Here is a 21975-nt window from a genome sequence, read left to right as displayed (position 1 = left end):
TCCACTTTTCACCTGACGCAAATCGCGGAACCAACTACTTCTGAGTTGTGCCCCCTACTGTAATCCTGTTTTAGAAGCAAATGAAAATTTGCTCCTAAAACGACAATACGGGCTCTATCGCATAATCCCATTCAGGGCATTAAAGATTATTGATGTTGAACCTTCATCATTAACTTCAACGGTTTGTGGCAAAGTCCTCTGGATTCACATATGACGTACACTTGGATTCTGCCAACTAAAGCCGCCATCAGGGATCAGGTCTTAAGTCTTGTGTCCTATGGAGGTAATGCCTCTGGCCTGCTTATGTTACATTTATATCCTGACAGTGATGCATAAACTCCAGATCCTAAGGACAGTTTTTTGCAGAGTTCCGAGGGCCAGGGAGACAGATGACAGACACAGATATATATCACTAGTCTGCTATTTAACAACAGGAACCTCTTAACGAATTTGTTCCTATTTTTAAGGGTACGTTGGTGTCCCATCTTGCTGCTTCTACACCACTGTTCGGTAGAATGCCCATCAGGTCGTCCCACCTCCTGTCCAGTCTCCTCTGACCACAAGTAGTGTCTATTGTATCATCTCAGCTGGGGGCCTAGGCCGACTCTATGATGCTGGCTCCAGTGCATTAAAAATACACTGCACAGCACATTTCTGTCTGCCGTTCAGCATGTTGGACTTAAGCTGAGCACATGCAACTTTACATTCCAGAGCTAGCCCGTGGCTCAGCAGCTAAACTAGCAGGTTTATTTATTAATGTTTTTTGTGATTTGATACAGCAGAGACATGGCCCAGGGGCATCAAAGAGCTATGCAAGAATACAATTACAAACAATCATCACAGGAATATATTCGAGATACATCACAGGAAAGGAGAAAAAACAGGCATTTGAGAATGTGTGGGAGATCATAGATTTAGCACAAGTGCCATTCGAAAACTAGTCTTAAGTTCCTTTTTAAAGGTAGCGCAGCATGTGGTCATGCAGAGGGCCAGAGGAGGGGAGTTTCAGATGCTTCCCGAGAATGATTGGTTCATATATCATTCTCATTTGAAGGTGGGAACCTCGAAGATAAGGTATTGTGTGTTTCTTGAACCCTGCTTTGCACCTGAAATTTAAACTATTGCTGCTAAGAAGATGGCCAAAGAAGAATTCAAGGCCTTGTGTGTGGTAAAGGAGTTTTAAACTGAGTTCTCGTCTCAATAGAAGTCATTGGTGGGACAGCAGGTTAGGTGTGATGTGGTAAACTTTCTTGTGACCAGAAACAAAGCGGGCTGCAACATGTAGAAGTGTTCTGAGGAAAGCGAAGTGTGCTTTAGGGACACCTGAAAGGAATGAGTTCACACAGTCTATTCTAGAGAAAACCAACAGCTGAATGTAAGTTCTGTTCCAGAATGAGCTGTCTGATCCCCTAGAACAGCCTTACTTGGAACTGGTCGCTCGCCCATGGACGTGACTCGACTCTGGAGGTTGAGCCGATTGTTGAGGATGAAGCCAAGCAACATAGCATTCGAACAATGTTGGGTTGGCACTCCAGGGCAGAAAGGGATGCTATTAATTTTTGTGCAGGTAGGTTGGATTTCTTCAGAGATATAAGAAAGAATTATATTATTTGGAGTGTCAAGTTTAAGTTTCTGAGTTTATGTCCATGTCTGAATTCTTGCCAGAGTGTTGGAGAAATTGTAATGTCATCCGGGAATAAGACTTTCAGGTAGAAATGGGTATCATCAGCATACAATTGAATGAGGATCCCAGAGTTCTTAAGGGTTTCACAGAGTGGCATAAATGGAGCTACAACATTTTCCTCCAAATGATTAAGGCTTGCAGTTAAAATAGCAATCGCTTTAAGAACATTATGAGGCAAAATATTTGCAAGTTGCTGTTTAGTTATCTGAAATTATTATGTTTTTTTCTCTATCAAATTGTTTTCAAAATATCTATCAAACCATTTTCTTAATATCCGCTCTACTTCAGACCTGCATGACGAATGGGATAGGTTGAACACACAAGTAACAAGCATTGGCATAGCCAATAGGTCTTGCCTTTGGTACCTTATAAGTATTTAGTTATGTAGCAGGTCCCAAAGGTGAAACCTATTGGCTATACCAATGCATGTTTTCTTTTTTTACTGATCCATTTTGGATAATAAATAAATGATTTTATAAAAATGGTACCTGCATCATTTCTTAGGCGTACATAAATGATTGAAATAAAAAAGGTGTCTGCATCATTTCTTAGCAGTGCGTGCGTAGTGACACCTGCATAAGCACGTTACCATGTGTGCAGTGTGCCCACCTACAAAATGACACAGCCAACAGCAGTGGGTTGCATCAGCGTGTCTATTTCTTTTGCTCGATGTTACACAGTAACAACAAAAAAATGCTTGTTTTGTTATGTGCATTGCAAAAACACATAAATCTATTTATCACACAATTAGTATTTAGATTGGACATATGTGCGGCCTTTCTTGCATTTTTTTAATTCCTCACTAGCAGATAATGTGCATTGTACTATCACTCATTAGACTGTTCCTGGGGTTTTATGATGACGTGGCTTTAACTGAAGAGAATTAAGCCCTACAGTGGTTCGGGTTGATTCTGCTGCACAGAAATGAGGAGTTGTTTCGTGAAGTACTTCCCAACAATCATAAATATGACAAGGTTGCTTGCATCATTATTATACATTCGGGGAATGCGGAACTGCCTTAATTTTAAGCAATTAGCCTATTACCATAGGTGTGGTGATACTGTTTCCAACTTTGCCATAATGCCTCGCAAATGCTTGTTGAGCTGCCTATGGCTTAGCTCTAATGGTGATTCACACCACTCGCTTAATGTTGCATTTTGATGTGTCCGAGGTTAACAGGTCATGGGTCTCTTTGTATTAACAATTCTTTGTTAAGATTTTAGGTTGACAGTAACTCCAACATAGTAGTCACATTGTGGCAGAAGGGCGTAGAAGGAGTACACAGTATTACATCTGTAGTGCGAGCAGTCTCAACAGCGTAACTTTGTAACTTCTTATCCTCCTTCCTTACTGTCCCCCTTTCAGATCTGTTCATGTAACTTTGTCTTCACAAGTAAATCAGACCTTGTACCAAGGCCATCAATAAACACATGCGTCCAAACCAAGTCAGCTCTGACCTTCCTGTTAAAATTGCCTTGTTTGTTCCACAGGGGGCATGCGTGTGTTTGTTACAGTTCTCTATCAATATTGTATGCACTGTGTGCCAGACGTAAGTCATTGCCGATAGCACGGGGTTGGAGGAAGTCACATGTCTCTTAAAAATGAACATTTGGGAATACCTTAATGATGCCAGACGGACCTGCATTAGAGGGCAGATTAAAAAAAAAATGTTAGCGTGTGGTGATGTGCATAATGAAAGGCTTACAACGCGCTCTATGGAGGTGTACACTTTTCAAAACCACTTACTCAAATATGTTTGAACTTTGAAGTAGAATGCGCCCTGTGCCCAGTTGTGAGAGTAGTTGTGTTCCTGGAAGGACTTTATGTTTTTACAAAGGCGACCGTTTCCAAGCTGCAGCGGCGTCACAGCTGAATGTAAACACAAGTGCGGGTCAGGGGGTTAGGCTGTGCGTGTTTGTTTTCACCAGAGAGCTGCGTGTCAGTGTCTGCGCATTCCGGACGCTTGTCAGCATACCCAGCAAAGAAAGTTCACTGGAGACGAGGGGAGGAGGGAAGGGTTGAGAAGGGAGAGGAATGGAGCATTGGGCTTGACAAGAAAAGTGGAGCGGGAAATAAATAAAGTGAGCGCGGTGCCTAAAGCGGGTGCCGCGCTTATTAAAGTAAAGTAAACAAGCCTGTGCGCGCAAGAGCGAGCACCAGGCCATATGTTTTGAATTATCGCGTCCGTGTCTGGGCACGATAATTCAAAACATATGGCGCCCGTGCGGGTAACCGCAAGCAATAGGCCTCATACGCACGAGCGTGTGGTGAGCTTTTTAAAGCCCCCTTACAATAAGTCTCGCAGAACAGCGCATGCGCGCTGCTAGGCGAGACCTAAAAATGCTAGGAGAAAATGGGATGGTCTGTGTTAACCACAGTAAAATTGATCTCGCCCTCAAGGGAGCTGCAAGAGATGAGAAACAGCACCACAATGGTCTTTCACTGGTTCCACATGGCGAGTGTTGGCTGCGCTCCACAACCTGTTCAGAAAAAGGAAGAGCCCTCAGGATCTCCAGATGAACCCAACAGAGCCTTACAATCTGCCGTCTGACCACAATGTCCTTTACACAGCCCTACAAAGTAACAACGCAGCGTTTTCCTGAGGAACAATGGACTTGGGACTGCTTCTGGTACCCTGGAAGCACAAAGCCTGTGGTCCTTCGCTCTCTCATATACTAGGAGCAGCTCCTCTCTAGGGGAGTGATGGAGGAGCAACGAGTGTAACTAGGACACTTCAGGGGGAAATCAGACACTCAAAGGAGAACTGTTCATTTAGTACTCGGCCACTGTATCACATACAATATGTCACATGACAAAAATATTGCAACCATGATTTTGACTAACTACTACAAATATAGTGTAAATAGATGCGGCGTTAAGAAGAGTAAATATGAAATTAACTTGCCTATGCTGAGCGGTAGGAGATGTAGTGGATGCAATGCTTTTTTAGTTAACAATATGGACCTTGATATAGTGTCATAGAACCGCTCATTACCATCTCTCCAACAGCAAAAGTACAGACTATTACCCTCTACTGCCCCTCTACAATGAAGAAGTAAATCCTGAGTTACACCCCTCTGCAACAGAAAGCTGCTTCCTTTAGCCAGTATTCTGCCTCTTACTCCTTGTCAACCCCTTCGATGCTCATGACGGAGCGGTTCCGTCATGAGCATCGGTTGGGCTGTGCTTATGACGGAACCGCTCAGTCATGAGCACAGCCCCTGGGGGAAGCGCTGGCGCTCCCCCCCTGGGGCCTCGATTTTGTGACCAATCGGGGGGTTGGCAGCGGAAGAGTTTCCGCTGCCACCCCCGAGCCCCCTCACGCTTCCCCATGACGTCAGCACGCACAGCGCGCGCCGACGTCATCAGGAAGCGTTGGACGCGCTGGAATTCATTTCTTCCAGCGCGTCCAACGGAGAAGGTAGGTGTTTGGTTCCGGTGTGGCGGGGGGGGGGGGAATTGGGATGCCTTGAGGCATCGGGGGAGAGGAAAGAGTATTTCCTCTCCCCTGATGTCTCAATGCTGGGCATTCCTGCTTCACGATTGCGCACAGCGTCGCGATCGTGGAGCACGGATGCCCCACTAGACACCAGGGATGTGTTGTGCTGTGTTAGGAAGCGACCCCTTGGGCAAGGGTCGCTTCCTGGGGGCGAAAAAATTTAATTCAGACTTTTCTGCCCCCCCTGGGGGCAGATCGGTCGCATAAGTCGCCGTTTCTGCTCCCAGGGCTGGCAGAGAAGCCCACTAGACACCAGGGATGTCTTTTCTAGTTTTAGGAAGTGACCCCTTGGGCAAGGGTCGCTTCCTGGGGGCCAACAATTTTATTAAGACTTTTCTGCCCCCCCTGGGGGCAGATCGGTTGATTATGTAGCCGTTTCTGCTCCCAGGGGGGGGGGGGCAGAAAAGCCCACTAGACACCAGGGATGTTATTTTTTGAGTAAAGGAAGTGACCCCTTGGGCAAGGGTCGCTTCCTGGGGGCCCAATTATTTATCAAGACTTTTCCAGCGGGCAATTTTTTATAATATGTATTTGGACCCCCGCCCCTGGACAGATTAGCCTGGTTTTTTTTCCTGCTGTTTTCTGCCCCACCTGGCACACAACCCGATTGACCATTTGGGTAGTTACATAGCATATTATAATGTTTATTGTTATATTTTTTGTGATTTGCAATTGTAATGTTTTTTTTTTTTTACTTTTTCGTTCTAGATGAAGGCTTTTGCTCTTTCCAGTTTGTGGTTTCGTTACTGGTGGTTCTGCTGTTTGTGTAGTTTGGTAAGAGACTTTTTTTTTTACAATGTAAATGTGTTTGATTTCTCTGCATGAATTTTTTTTTTGCAAATGGTGTAATAATAGCAGTAGGTTTGGTTTTTGAGTGTCAAAAACTGTTTGCATTGGTGCTCGATGTGTATTTTGTTGTCTTGTGAGTAATTTGTTTTTTTTTCTTCTTTCTAGTTGGATATCGTTGGTTTTTGCTGTGTCACTGCAGAGTAGGTTCTGGTGAGTGCAGCTGTCTCTTGTAATTGAATTGTATAGTTTTTGAGTACATTGATCTTTGTGATAAAGGTACACATTTCTTTACTTACTTGGTTTGCACATTGTTGGTTGTTGTTGACTTGTTTGTGCAGTCTTCTATCTTAGTAAGTATAATGGCTAGCCGCAGGATTACTGCTCAGCAGGTTGTTGGTTTGCTGTTTGAGTCTTCCTCTGACCATGGTTCAGAGACTGACTCTGCATCTGAGGGAGAGGAGGCAGGGGACGATTCTGGCATTGAATTTTCTCTCCATATGGAGTCATCGGATGATGAAGATACTCTTAGTGCGGATGAAGTGCCTGTGTTAGAGGAGGAGACTGATGTGCCGATAGTGCGGCAAGAGGCATCTGGGCTGCAGCCTGGGGCTGCAAGGCTTCCCGTTGGTGTAGTGCGGCAAGAGGCTTCTGGGCTGCAGCCTGCGGCTGCAAGGCTTCCCGTTGGTGTAGTGCGGCAAGAGGCATCTGGGCTACAGGCTGGGGCTGCAAGGCTTCCCTTTGAAAGTGATGACCTCTGGGTTGCCCCTGGCATGGTGCAGCCGGCATTGCCAGACTTTACTGGTGTTCCAGGGTGTAGAGTGAATACTGAAAACTTTTTGCCGATACATTTTTTTCAGTTGTTTATGGACGATGTGTTTTTGGCAGAGATTGTTGAGCAGACTAATTTGTATGCCGAACAGTTTTTGAGGGACAACAGTGCCAGTCTTAAGCCACACTCTAGAGCTACCCGGTGGACTCCCACAAATCTTGAAGAAATGAAGAAGTTCTTGGGTTTAACTTTTTTGATGGGCTTGCTAAGGAAGCCATCAATGTCTTCATATTGGTCTCCTAGTCCCTTGATGGCAACTGCTATTTTTCCGGCAGTCATGAGTCGTGACAGGTATTTGCTTCTGCTTCGGCTGATGCATTTTGTTGATAATGGTTTAGCGTTGCCACGAAATCACCCTGAGTGTGACCGTCTTTTTAAGATTAGGCCTGTCCTTGATCACTTTGTTGATCGATTTTCTGAGATCTATGCTCCTGGGAAAGAAATTGCAGTGGATGAGTCTTTGGTATTGTTCAAGGGCCACTTGGTTTTTAGGCAATACATTCCTAGTAAGAGGGCACGCTATGGAATTAAGCTGTATATGCTGTGTGACAGCAGGACTGGATATGTCTCTAATTTCAGGGTGTACACCGGTAAGGAATCCAGGATTAACCCCCCTGGTTGTCCGTCCACTTTTGGAGTGACTGAGAAAATTGTTTGGGACCTTGGTATAGGATTTTTTAACAAAGGCCACCATTTATATGTAGATAACTTATACACTGGTGTGCGGTTGTTCAGGGAATTGGCCAAAGTGGACACTGTTGCTTGTGGCACAATCCGCTCTAACCGTAAAGGTTTCCCAAAAGAACTTGTTTGTCAAAAGCTTGTGCGGGGACAGTGCAGTGCGTTGCGTTGCGAGGAGCTTCTTGCTGTGAAGTTTTCAGACAGGAGAGATGTCTACATGCTGACTACCATCCATGATGAAAGCACTGCACCTGTGACTGTTTGGGGTCAGGTCGCTGAAGCGCGCAAACCTGTGTGCATTTTAGACTATAATAGGCACATGGGTGGTGTTGACAGAGTAGATCAGAGGTTAGAACCTTACGCTGTTCTTCGTAAGGCTTACATTTGGTAAAAGAAGTTGGCTATCCATCTTTTCCACTTGGCTATGTTTAATGCTTTTGTTGTGTTCCAGGATTCTTGCCCTGAGTCAAAGATGACTTTTGCTAAGTTTCAGGAGTCTGTAATAGGCAGCCTTGTTGTCGTGGAACAGGCAAGTGTTCCTAGAGTAGGAGTGGTGGAGGATGTTGCTAGATTGAGAGATCGCCACTTTCCTGAACACATTCCTCCCACACCCTCAAAAGATTTTCCCAGTAGGAGATGTATAGTCTGTTGGCGAAGAGGTACGCGGAAGGAGATTCGTATGTACTGCCCCGACTGTCCTTCTAAACCTGGGCTGTGTGTCCCTGCTTGTTTTAGAGCGTACCACACGCAAAATAATTTTTGGGAGCATTCATGAGTGGTAAAGTGAACTGCCTGGTCTGTATTCTTTGGAAAATTTGATTCTGTTTCAAGGTTGGCGTTAGTGCAATGTATTTAGTTGCTGATTTTGTGTTTGTAGATTTGTATCTATTTGCGATTTGTCGGTGTTTTTATTTTTTTCTAAAAGAATCCTAAATATGATGGCTGTGTGTGTGGACTGGCACTTGGTTGGTGGTGTGCGTGGAATGGTGCTTGGCTGGCGGTGTTCGTGGACTGGTACTTGGCTGGTGGTGTGCGTGGACTAGCGGTGTGCGTGGACTGGTGCTTGGCTGGTGGTGTGCGTGGACTGGAGCTTGGCTGGTGGTGTGCATGGAATGGTGCTTGGCTGGCGGTGTGCGTGGACTGGTACTTGGCTGGCGGTGTGCGTGGACTGGTGGTGTGTGCGGACTGGTGCTTGGCTGGTGGTGTCTGTGGACTTTAGCTTGGCTGGCGGTGTGCGTGGATTGGCGATTGGCTGCCGGTGTGCCTGGACTGGCGATTGGCTGCCGGTGTGCCTGGACTGGCGATTGGCTAGAGGTGTGCGTGGACTGGTGTTTGGCTAGCGGTGTGCGTGGACTGGCGCTCTGCTAGCGGTGTGTGTGGACTGGCGCTCGGCTGGCTGTGTGTGAGTAGTGACTTTCTGCTGGTCACTACACACACTGCTAGCTGAGTGCCACTCCACGCAATCCATCAGCCTGTGTAGTTGCTGTGTCAGGATTGTGGGCGTGTGAAGGTGAGTGGCCCTTGAATGGCGCTGTGTGCTGGTGTGAGTTTTGTTATGTGATGGGCCCGCGGCTGGCGGTGTGAATGGTCTTGTATGTCTCACACGTATGAAAGGTGTATGAATGGCCTGTAAAGAGGTTGGTGCCTTGTCGTGGCTTTACAGCTCACGAGCTGTGAGTCAATGGTTCAGTTTCTCGCCCTTTCAATTATTAACAGTGCATTTCATTTTTGTGAAATCACTTGCTAATACAATTGTATCTACTGAACCATCACTCACCCTCGTGCCAAATCCAACCAGTATGTGTGTGTGCTTGAGGATTAGATGGCTGTGCAGTAATATTTGTTTTTCTGAAGCAGGGTGTACCTTGTCCCTTTTTGTGAATTTTGTAATGTGTTGCTTTTGTGCCTGGTGGTGTGAATGGTCTTGTTTGTATCACGTATGAAAGGTGTGTGAATGGCCTGTAAAGTGGTTGGTGCCTTCACGTGGCTTTACAGCTCACGAGCTGCGAGTCATTGGTTTGGTTTTTTGCGCATTTAATTATTGACAGTGCATTTCATTTTTGTGAAATCTCTTGTTAATAAAATGTAATACACTGAACCATGACTTGCCCTCGTGCCAAATCCAACCAGTATGTGTGTGTGTTTGAGGAATAGATGGTTGTGCAGGAATCTTTGTCTTTAGTTTCTCTGCCAAGGTGTACTTTCCATGTAAGAATAACCCACCAACTGTAGATATTGTCGAAAACCCATGGGAGTTCATGGTGATGTCTCTCTTGTGAATTCTTGGGCCTCCCACACAAGTGAGGCACCATTTTTACCGGGAGACCTGGGGGAACGCTGGGTGGTGGTAAATTTGTGTGAGCCCAGTAATGCCACAACTTTCCCACACCAAAATGTGTGAAAAAAGTGATTTTTTCAGCTAAAATTGAGGTTTGCAGAGGATTCTGGGTAAGGAAACGTTGGTGGATCCACACAAGCCATACCTCCCTGGAAGCCGCCGGGTGTCTAGTTTTCAGAAATGTATGGGTTTGGTAGGTTTCCCTAGATGGCCGCCGAGCACCGGGCCAAAAACTCAGGTGACCCCCCTTGCAAAACCAGGTGGTTTTGCGATAGGCCATTTTGATGTCGCCTCACTACGTTTTGGGCCCTTGCCTGCCGCGGGTACTTGGGCCTCCCACACAAGTGAGGCACCATTTTTACCGGGAGACCTGGGGGAATGCTGGGTGGTGGTAAATTTGTGTGAGGCCGGTGATTCCACAACTTTCCCACACCAAAATGTGTGAAAAAAGTGATTTTTTCAGCTAAAATTGAGGTTTGCAGGGGATTCTGGGTAAGGAAACATTGGGGGATCCACGCAAGCCATACCTCCGTGGAAGCCGCAGGGTGTCTAGTTTTCAGAAATGTATGGGTTTGGTAGTTTTCCCTAGATGGCCGCCGAGCACCGGGCCAAAAACTCAAGTAACCCCCTTGCAAAACCAGGTGGTTTTGCGATAGGCCATTTTAATGTCGCCTCACTACGTTTTGGGCCCTTGCCTGCCGCGGGTATTTGGGCCTCCCACACAAGTGAGGCACCATTTTTACCGGGAGACCTGAGGGAACGCTGGGTGGTGGTAAATTTGTGTGATCCGGTGATGCCACAACTATCCCACACCAAAATGTGTGAAAAAAGTGATTTTTTCAGCTAAAATTGAGGTTTGCAGGGGATTCTGGGTAAGGAAACATTGGGGGATCCACGCAAGCCATACCTCCCTGGAAGCCCCCGGGTGTCTAGTTTTCAGAAATATATGGGTTTGGTAGGTTTCCCTATGTGCCGGCAGAGTTAGGGTTCAAAAACTACAGCTATGCACTTTGCCAAAAAAGGGTAATTTTTCACTGCAAAATTGAGGTGTGACCACATTGCATTTTGTTCAATTTCCTGTCGCTGGCAGTAGGCCAACCTGCACAAGTGAGGTACCATTTTTCTCGTAAGACTTTGGGCAACATGGGGTGGGTGGAAATTTATGGATCCACGCAGATTCCAGCACTTTCCACCACAGAAATGTGGGGGAAAAGTGTTTTTTTTGGCCAATTTTTAGGTTTGCAAGGGATTCTGGGAAACAGATCATGGTGGGAGGCAGTCAAGTCACCCCATCCTGGATTCCCCTGGGTATCTACTTTTCAAAAATGTATAGGTTTGCTAGGTTTCCCTAGGTGACGGCAGAGCTAGGGTTAAAAAACTACAGCTAGACTCTTCGCAAAAAATTTGTAAATTTTCATTGTGAAAATGTGGTGTGTTCACGTTAGGTTTTGAGCCACTTCCTGTCGTGGGCACTATGCCTACCCACACAAGTGAGGTACCATTTTTATAGGGAGACTTAGAGTAGTTCAGATTTGTAAAGCAACTGTTATTACCTATTGATTTTTGATGCATTTCTCCATTCCAAATGAAAGACATTGTGTAAAAAAAGTCATTTTGAAAAATGACCAATAATTCTCATGCTAGTATGAGTATTCCCAATTTCGAAAATGTGCAAATATGCTCTGTAATTTGTTCCCATTTCAGAAATACATAGGTGTCTTTCATACCGATTTTTCTATGTATACATTTTCCCACAATAATTGCTATATACCCGGAACATAATAAAAAGCCATTACAAAATGCTGCTCAGTTTTTTACTCTGGGTTCGTTGGGCTCTTGGTGAACCTACAAGTCCTATATATCCCCACAACCAGGAAGGTCCAGCGGATGTAACCGTATATTGCTTTCAAAGAGATGTCATAATTAGAAGAAGTTACAGGTCAAAACGTTGACACAAAAGGCTGCTTTTTTCCACTAATTTTCAATTTTTCCTATATTTAACTGTTAGTTTCTATGAAGAAAACTTGATGGATCTACACAAATGACCCCTTGCTGAATTCAGAATTTTGTCTACTTGTCCAAAATGTATAGCTTTCCAGGATTCATTATTGCTTTTGTACCCATTTCTACCATTAACTGGAAGGAGGTTGGAAGCACAAAAAATAGCAAAAATAGGGTATGTCCCAGAAAAATGCCAAAACTGTGTAAAAAATGTTGGAATTCTGACAAAAATCTGTCATTCCCTAAAAGCTGGAGAAATGGTGATTTCAGCCCCACAAACCCTTTTTTGATACCATTTGCAGAGAAAAACCCAGACGCTTTCATTTGCAGCCAGTTTTTCCCATTTTTCACAAAAAAAACAAAATTTTGCTGTATTTTGACTAATTTCTGGGAACCCTCTAGGAGAATCCACAAACCCTGGGTACCTTTAGAATCCCCATGATGTTGGAAGAAAAGGACGCAAATTTGGCATGGATACCTAATGTGGTCAAAAAGTTACAGGGGCCTAAGCGCGCACTACCCCAAATAGACCAAAAAAGGCTTAGCACAGGAGGGGAAAAGGCCTAGCAGCGAAGGGGTTAAGAAATAGTATAGTTGGCTTTTGGGCAAAACTTTTCTCCCTATCAGATCATCACTATGCTCCAAATACTAGCCTTCCCTTCAGTACTTGCTCAAAGAAGTGGAATCATACGTTCCATGCAGCAGTTCCAGAAGCCAACTCTTGGCGGCTATGTGAGAGCTGTGTGTCAAGAGATATGTGTGCAAAAAGATTTTATGTAGCTTTAAAATCCATAAAAGTTAAAGAGATTTTGAATAATATTATCTCACTCTGATTCTAGAGTTTTGTAATGACACCACAGGTTACAACATTTGACCTGGCTCTCCTCTTGGGATCTGAGGTTTTACATACACAGCTCTCTCCTCAGTAATCAGATTTTCAAATCCAGCAGACGTAAGGCTATACGATGGCACTGACCATTGATGCAGAAGGACTGCAATGACAAAACCCATGTGCATAGAAGAAGGATTGCAAAGGGACATATACCAGACCTTTAAAACAGATTAAATCTAAGAAAGACAAAAAAAGAGCAGTGCTGGAAAAGTTTTACACTTAGTTAGATTTCAGAAAGCGTTGGACTAGTCCTGTGTTTCAGATCGGTAGCTGATTCACTCCGTTTTTCTTTGCATTCTGGGACTTGTAGGCCTGTATTTACAATGGTAAAAACAAAACTACAAACACCAAAAAGCAAGTGAGAAGATAAGGACTGGATGGCTTTCAATCTGTTTTGTGTGGCAAAGGGGAAGGTAATACATAGGAAATATTTGCATTAGGGGACAGAACTCATGGAATTTTACTCTGCAGAATTTCGCCGTAATTACAAAAAAACTCTGCAAGATTCTGCAGAGTTCTGTCAATGAGCAGAAATTGGCACATTCCGCAGCTTGCACTGTGATTCAGCGTGAATAGCACAATGCAACGACTCCGAGGGTGGAGCTACTCCAACTGATTTTGCTGCCACTTGAGTAGATTTTCTACTCAAGCAACAGCCTTGTGACCACGAAAGGTCGCAACCACCGTTGGAAAAGTCTTGCTGGATGTCCTCTTAGCGAGCGAAAATCACACATGGGGATGCCAAATCTGGATCGTGCCTGCCAATTTACAGTTTTTGGCATGCGCGCAAGAAAAAAGTCCAGAAGTATGCGTTACAAGAGTGACATGGAGTCAACAAAATTCCACCAATTCCATTGCCGGAACGGATTATTTGCATTCTCTGCATACCGAAACAAAAAGATAAATATTTGTGGATCCTTCTCAATACTTAGTATGGTTATTAGAATTGTGCACACCTCGGCTCTCAAACAACCATACCCATAAACTATGTTTAAGCAAATTATCCATTTCTCATTTTACATCCTATGATGCAGCCCAGAAAAATGACTTTTTACACATTGCCACGCCCCAGCATAACCACTGCAGTGCGCAACAGGCAGCTCGCTCACCATGACGAGTCAGTTATCGCGTTCAAGTCGGCCCCGGCCCCCGCCGCCCGAGGCCCGACCCGACGACCTTGGCGCGGTTGAGCCTGAGGGCATCGATCGACCAGTACTAGTAGTAATGTGGAGTGTCTGGTGGTTGGTACAATTAAGCAGCAGCTGTAACAACCGTCCATGCCCTAAGTAAATTCCTAACGACCTTAAACCATGCCAATTGAATCCTCACAATGTGATTTTTCAATAGAGGGGTGGAGGGGGCCTGCCGCAATACGGGCCTGCCGGGGTTAAGACTCACTCACTGTGATGTTGTAAACGAATTCCAGGCTGCGCTGAGTGGGCTCTGAGACAGCCTTTCAGTGTTGGGCTGGCTCTGCTCCATTGATAGTAGAGAACACATCTTCTGGCTGGGCACGGGAGAGGGATTCAAAGAGGGTGTGTGCTGGGTTTATTTTTACATGTTTGAGCAGTGGAAGGAGTGGATTGAAGAGTGATAGTATGGGCAGGTCGAGGACACTAGGTTTTATTTGCAATTTAGGAGAGGAGGTAAGATAACAGGAGAGGATGATGGAGGTATGGCAGAAAACCAGGGATAATTTTATTTTAACAATTCGGTGGAGAGAAACTGAACAGAGGTGAGTAATGTCGAAGGTTGTGTGTGAGGGTGACAGGAAGAGAAATACTGTTTTTAAAATGTGGGGGGTGTAGGGGAGAGATCGTCAGAGTGATGGGTGACAGACACCACGTTTACTATTGTGCAGGAGCGGGCAACTTGTGGCCATGTTGGGTATAAGCCTTCCTATGTCTCCTATGCTCCTTCCGCTCTATTGTGGCTCTGTTTCACTTCCAAACTAGGGGGTATGGAGAACCCCCTTTCATTGCTGACCTTGGGCCCACTGAATCCTTGCAACGCTACTGGCTGTGGTGTGTCCAGCACTCTGTACCCCAGTTTACTTTTTCACTTTATGTGCAAGCTCAGTGGGAGGCTGGAGGAGCTGTGGAATCTTTTATCAGGGAGCTAGATCACCTCTCATCATGTGGAAGATTGTGCCAACGTGTGTTTGGCCAGTCTCAAAGTTCTCTGTCAGGCCTCCTCAGGAGCAGGGCAACCACAACCACAACTGTTGCCAGCCGCTTCCCAAATTGGGGTTTGTGGGGCAGGCAACCAGGGGGAGATATACCCCCGGGATTCTTGGGAATGTGGTACAATCCAGATGATTGTAACAGGATTTATGCCCATGTTAGTAGGCTGGAGTGTACCCACCTTATAAACCCGGGCATTTTTGGCTACCAGCCACCATTTTATGGTGAAGTGACACGGTGGTTTGTAGCAAGCAGGTGGAGTTGACAGTTTTTTGTGGTTGTTTCGGACACAGAATGTTGTGAAAGTCTACAGGGAAGGTTGAATTGACACTACGCCTTCTACATAAGGCATGGCACTAAGATCTCTTAAGTGAGTGTGCAAAGGAAGAAACAGGCAGGGGCCGGCATTGGCCGGCACGCAGGGCATTTGAAAACATGGTGCGAGATGTTTAGTCCTGCTCGCTGTCGCCACACCCAAAATACCCCAAAAGCCGATGAGGAGTGGGGGAGGGCCGAATGGCCCAATATGATGGTTTATCCCAGGGATGAGTCATGAGGCAGAGCACTGCTGCCACATGCATTTGCAGGAACATGCAGTGGTTGGAGGGGGCGGGGTAAGGCTAGCCGGGTGCACACCACAGGAGGCCTACGGTGGAGGAGAGTGAGTGCGAGCGGGATGCAGGGGAAGGATCAGGAGCCCAAATGAGGAGATCTAGGAGGTTTAGGGAGAACCCAGAGGTCAGGGACTACGAGTCGGACGAGAGGAGCTGGGTGTGGGTTCCGGGGAGGAGAGGCGACAGGCAGGGTTTAGGGAGGAGCTCCAGTGTCGCAGACTTCACCAAGTTTGTTTTGATTCCAGGTGTAAGCACTGGTCTGAACTCAGAAGAGTCTAGTGAAGCTCACCCACCCCGAGGGGAAGCAATGTCCTGGTCTCTGGTGCCAAGCCTGAAAGCGGCGTGTGGCTTCGCAAGCCAAGAGGGAGGAAGGTATGGTAAGGCCTACTCATCAGTGTAGGGGGAAAGATCCAGTGAGACCTCCTCCGCGACGGCATGGGGTAGGTCTGGAGAGTCCACCTCAGAAGGAAAAGCAAAGTGGTCAACGGATGCGTGGTGGTATTTAAAACAAGCATTGTCATAGCCAATAGGTCTCGCCTTTGGGACTTTATAAGTATTTAACCATGCAACAGTTAATGTTGTTGCGATAAGGATATTGTGCTGCATAACTAAATACTTATAAGGTCCCAAAGGCGAGACCTATTGGCTATGCCAATGCTTGTTCTTATTTGAACTGAGCTTGTGATCTAATATCAAGTCATGGTAGCTTGAAGTCCAATGACTGGGCATTAAAAAACAGTATTTATTCCCTGCTCAAGTAGTGTTTAACACTAGAACAAGAAGCTTGGTATTAAACATGATCCCTTAATTCTGAATTCTGAAGAACCCCTAGTTTTTTTAGTTGAAATCACTTTGGTGTCCAACTGTAAGGAAATGTGGCAGCTTATTTGCATTAAAGACTAATTGTTACCACTCAAGCGGACAATACAAGAAGGGAACAGTTTAATGAAGGCCATCTGGAGTGTGGGTAGAAACTAAAACCATTGGGAGCTACAGAGTACAGGCTGGCACTACATAATGATATGGGGTAAAAGTAAACATTTAATGGTTCACGTTATCCCAGGAAGATGACGCGGTTCTGCCAGCATTGAAACCTGTGACCTGCAGGTTAGGCTTCGATTTCAAAAGTAATGGTGACTTAACTCCCTGACCTAACAGGAAGGACTCACAAAACAAGGATGCCGGGGTAGAACGAAGAACTGAGGAAAGAATACAAGGGGACAGGATGGGTGGACTGAGGACAGAAAGAAAGAACACAGGAGGAAGCAGACTTAGAAAGCACTGGGGTAATAGGAAACAAAAGAAGGACGGTTTGAGTTGGAAGGAGGCAACAGAAATGGGTGGCCGTCTGCAGATCGAGATGGAATGAGAGACAACACCTCTGAAGGGCGACACACAAACAGGAAAGGACGGCTGAGGAGCAGAAGGAATGTGCGTGTGGCTGCGGTGATAATGAAAGAATGGCTGCAATGTACACACAGGCGAGAGAGAAAAGAACTTTAACAAACAGGTCAGCGCACAAATTAGAGACCAGAGAGAATGCTGCTGCGACTCATGCCCTCAAGATCAAATACGAAAGACGGAGCGAGGCTGCTTGGCTGTGCTTCACGCACTATGAAGCGTGGATGATGGGGGGGGGGGGGTTACGGGAAGGAATGGAGCATATTAAAAAGTTGTATCGCGACATCCATAAAGCAGGCTTCACTTGAGGGAGCAGCAAAGAGTTTGGCAAGCTGCGCAGCCGCTATTGTACTGCTGAAAGTAAAGACATATGAAAAAATAAAGGTTTTGCAAGACCCGCAGCCGCGAGACGCGCTCTGTGGTGGGAGAGGGGGAGGGGCGAGCAAGACAGAGAGGCAGAGAGAGGCACGCGTGCGGGAGAGCGAGAGTAAAGCCAGCTGGCGCCTCTGCTCGTCCCTGTGCCCGTAACTGCACACAGAATGCCACACAAAAAGCTGTGGTAGGACTTTTAAAAGCCCACTAACTAAATGTCTAACCAGTGCAGCGCATGCGCTGGCTCAGGCAAGACCTAAAAATAGGCTATGGGACAAGTCCAAATGGTACAAAAGAGCTGTGAGGAATGAGGAAGGGGAGCTGGTGCTGGTCTACCGGGAAGAAGAGCTGGAAATAGGGAAGTTGGTGGAGGATGGGTAGGAGGACACATGTGCAGGACCAGTGGGTGCAGTACCAGGTGGACCATGAGGACAGGGACCAAGGCGAAGGGACTCAGGATGGCACAAACCAGGAGGGCTAAGAGTGTCAAGCCAAGCAAGACTAGGACAAGCAGACCAGGTGGAGAAAGAACCAGCAGATGAGCAGGATGAAGGTGGGAAAATCAGTAGGACTAGGGTAAATGGAACAGGCTCCATAAGGCACAGGGAGGGCCAGTACCAGGAAGTTACAAGAAGGAGCAGGGCAAAGTAGACCAGTGTCGTGTAGTTCCTAAACATACATAGGATCTGCGCGTTTAGACAACATAAACTAAGGGGTTGGTGTCCAGACTGATTCCAGACCCACCCAAAAGATATATTGGGCTTTAGACCAGCTAGCTTATAGTGCTACCATAAGCCTCCTAACCTAACCAAAGAGAGAATAGTTTCTGGCTTCAGGGATCGCAGAAACAGTACAGTATTTTTCGCTCAGTCTATCGTACACACTTGGGTACATTTTCAATAAGCTTTTATTGAACCTGTGTCATTCTAGTATAAAAGATGTTTGCTGGGACAATCATTAGACGGATTCAAATTATAAGATTTCAAGCACCAACAGAGTAAATGAAAGGTAGAATTCTACCATGGTGCTAAAACAGTGAATATATGCAGGCATATATATACATGACGGTAATCAAGTGTACTCCAACGATGCAAGCCCTACCTAAGTGTACCTAGCATATATGTGGATGTAAAGCCAAGAATCCCCTCGGAAAGAGCCAGCCCATTACCTGATGAGAGATGACGAAGGACCACGTCTTGGTCTCGAGTTGGACACCCCGCAAGGGATGTCAGACCACTGCATGCTGGAGCTTCTGCGTGCAGGGACCTCAGCGCCTTGTGTCAGAGTGGAAGCTTTTCTCTGTCTATCTAGTGCTTGTATGGTTCTTTTACACCATACACAATCAATATGTTATGAGTACCATTAAGTAATAGAGCCTAAATCAATACCTGCTATAATGCAAAGTAGTTCTTTCACCCTAGGATGGAGATGACCATGACCTTTTTACAGAGTATGTTAATCCTGTTATGTAAGTCATGTGCAGGAAACTGATTGACATTTGTGCAGTACATAACTAGGTAAAAGGTCAGTGCTAGAACTGTTGTGCAGAGCAAGGTAGGGCAAATGTAGGTAAAAGGTTGTGTAGCCACCTAAGCCTAGATTGGGGTACATAACACCAGGGCGAGGCAGGACTAGACAGGAGCATCTAATTCAGGAACCAGTACCAGGGTTGCTAGGAGGAGAAGGGTGTGGAGGAGGACTAGGGTGTGGAGGAGGACTTTGAGGACCAAAACAAACCAGAAAAGGAAGACTTGGCAAAGAACCAGAATGACCAAGACCAGAAGGCATAGAAGGACCAGGGGGAGAGGGAAAAAATAAGGAAAAAGACTGGGAGGAGGAGTATAGGCCATAATTATTAGGATATCCCTGTTGTAAATGGTTCTTATCCAGGCTTCTTATGCTGTCAACCTCTAGAAGCCCCCAGATTGTCCAGTACACTTATATAAGTGATGGTGAAAACTTGCTGAAAAACAAGCATTGGCATAGCCAATAGGTCTCGCCTTTGGGACCTTATAAGTATTTAGTTATGCAGCAGGTCCCAAAGGCAAGACCTATTGGCTATGCCAATGCTTGTTTTCTTTGTTTACTGATCCATTTTGGATCATAAATAAACAATTTTATAAAAATGGTACCTGCATCAATTCTTAGGCGTACATAAATGATTTTTTTTAAAAAAGGTGTCTGCATCATTTCTTAGCCGTGCATGCGTAGTGACACCTGCATAAGCACTTCATCATGTGTGCAGTGTGCCCACCTACAAAATGACACAGCCAACAGCGGTAGGTTGCGTCAGCGTGTCTATTTCTTTTTCTCTATGTTACACAGTAGCAACAAAAAAAAGCTTATTTTGTTATGTGCATTGCAAAAACACATAAATCTAGTTATCACACAATTGGTATTTAGATTAGACATATGTGCGGCCTTTCTTGCATTTTTTAAATTCCTCACAAGCAGTTAATGTGCATTGTCCAATAACTCATTCACTCATTAGTCTGTTCCTGAGGTTTTATGATGACGTGGCTTTAACTGAAGAGAATTAAGCCCTGCAGTGGTTTGGGTTGATTCTGCTGCACAGAAATAAGGAGTTGTTTTGTGAAGTACTTCCCAAGAATTATAAAAATGACAAGGTTGTTTGCATTATTATTATACACTCGGGGAATGTGGAACCGCCTTAATTTTAAGCAATTAGCCTATTACCATAGCTCTAATGGTGATTCACACCACTCGCTGAATGTAGCATTTTGATGTTTCCGAGGTTAACAGGTCACTTTTTGCAAAGATTTTCAAACGGCGTGTGTTATTAAATGATTCAAAGTCTTTACAACCTCCAGAGTCAAAAGCTACCCATCTCAGCTCTGAGCTTCCTGTTAAAATTGCCTTGTTTGTTCCACAGGGGGCATGCGTGTGTTTGTTACAGTTCTCTATCAATATTGTATGCACTGTGTGCCAGACGTAAGTCATTGCCGATAGCACGGGTTTGGAGGAAGTCACATGTCTCTTAAAAATTAACATTTGGGAATACCTTAATGATGCCAGACGGACCTGCATTAGTGGTCAGATGTAAAAAAAAAATGTTAGCGTGTGGTGATGTGCATAATGAAAGGCTTACAACGCGCTCTATGTAGGTGTCTACGTTTCAAAACCACGTACTCAAATATGTGTGAACTGTGAAGTAGAATGCTCCCTTGCCCAGAGTTGTGAGTGTAGTTGTGTTATTCCACTCATTGACGAGTGCTGAGGCATGGTGCTGCGAGTGCCCATTCTTCCATTTTGGCTGATTCTACAACAAGCGCATTTGTTTACATTTCACACACACTCACTATGGGGTTGGAACCTCTAAATGTTGTCCTTCGGCTCGCCCCTTACAGAAACCATAACATTGTGCTTTTTTCTTCCAAGACGTGGTAGCACAATTATTTTAGTTATTCTGAGATGCTATACTGTTACACCATGAGCAAAGAATAACAAGGACATGGAGGGTGGGGGGGCGGGAGCAAAGTGAGACACGAATACAAGTTCTGCTTGTAGTTTGCGTCAGTACTGTCCTGGGAGCGCGCGTGAGAGAGAGAGAGGGGGAGCAGGAGGTGAGTCCGGGAGTGGTGCACGCGCAGTCTGCTCTTTTTGGAAACACATGCTCGTGCTTGTAGCGCGCCCCTGTGCGCTCCCGCAAGGTGGATGCCGCCATAAGCACAAGTATGTGCTTCGAAAAAGAGCAGAACGACGGCTAAAGGTCCTCCAATTCAGCGCATGCGCTGCGTAGGCGAGACCTAACAAGATCATGCAAAGTGAATAACAAGCCAGAACTTACACTCTGAACTCTGAATGATAGCATATGCTGTCTGGTGCTGGTAAAATAGACTAAGCGAGGGCAGAGGGTGTATCAGAGGGGCTTACACTTGGCAGACAGGTGTAAAGGGAGATGGGTGAAAAAGATTGTGGTCTGTGAAAGATAGAGGAAAGAGTTTGAGAAGCTGAAAGGTCTGAAATCAGCAAAATGGTTGGTAGCTAATAGAGGGGGCCAGAGGGCTATGGCAATCAAGAAAGGGAACCTCGGGATTATAAGAAGGCTCTGACATGCAGAGGGGGGGGGGGGGTCAAAGAGGTCTGCAAAATTCTGATGGCAAGTTGTAACGACATGGAGGTAAGTATGCAGCAGAAGTGTTTAGAACGCCAGCTAAATATCTCTCCTCAGGTCTCAGCAGTTTCAGTCCTTTTCTGATCTTCCACAGGTCCAGGCGTGTTCTTAAGTTGGTGGGTGGAGAAACCACATTTGTGCCTGTCACAAGCTAGTAGGTGGGAATAAATCCTGGGGGTGCACTAACCAATGGGGCTAACCCCACCCACTTTGGGCATTTTCAAGTTGGCTGAAGTCTTCGGCCACACTGAACTTTGGCTTTGGGGGCCGGGGGTATACATGGTGAATGTACTATGGTAATCCTAGTGTCTTCTTCCCTAGTGGCCTCTTTGAAGTTTGGCCCAAGTGTCGAATGAAAATGCCCAGCAGGCCTGTCAAACAGGATATGGCATTCAAGCAATACTTGATATTTTAATATCAAAAGGATTCCCCGGTCCCACCTCCCACATATTCTGTCAGGTTCAGATGAGTCATCTCTGCCCTTTCGGATCAGCCAATTGTTTGCTTCTAGTAGCAGGTCCATACCTAATTTATGCCTATTTAAATGCTAATTACTG

General features: G+C 45.6%; 1 protein-coding gene across 1 annotated transcript in view; it reads right to left on the bottom strand.

The window, feature by feature from the left end:
* The window catches only part of LOC146857205 (interferon alpha-inducible protein 6-like), a 69377-nt gene that overhangs the window by 14578 nt on the left and 32824 nt on the right, over window positions 1–21975 (bottom strand). The gene's annotated exons all lie outside the window — the stretch shown is intronic.

The sequence above is a fragment of the Triturus cristatus genome, chromosome 3_2 (assembly GCF_964204655.1).
Source record: "Triturus cristatus chromosome 3_2, aTriCri1.1, whole genome shotgun sequence".
In the NCBI taxonomy this organism is placed as follows: Eukaryota; Metazoa; Chordata; class Amphibia; order Caudata; family Salamandridae; genus Triturus; species Triturus cristatus.
This window is presented reverse-complemented; position numbering and strand designations above follow the sequence as displayed.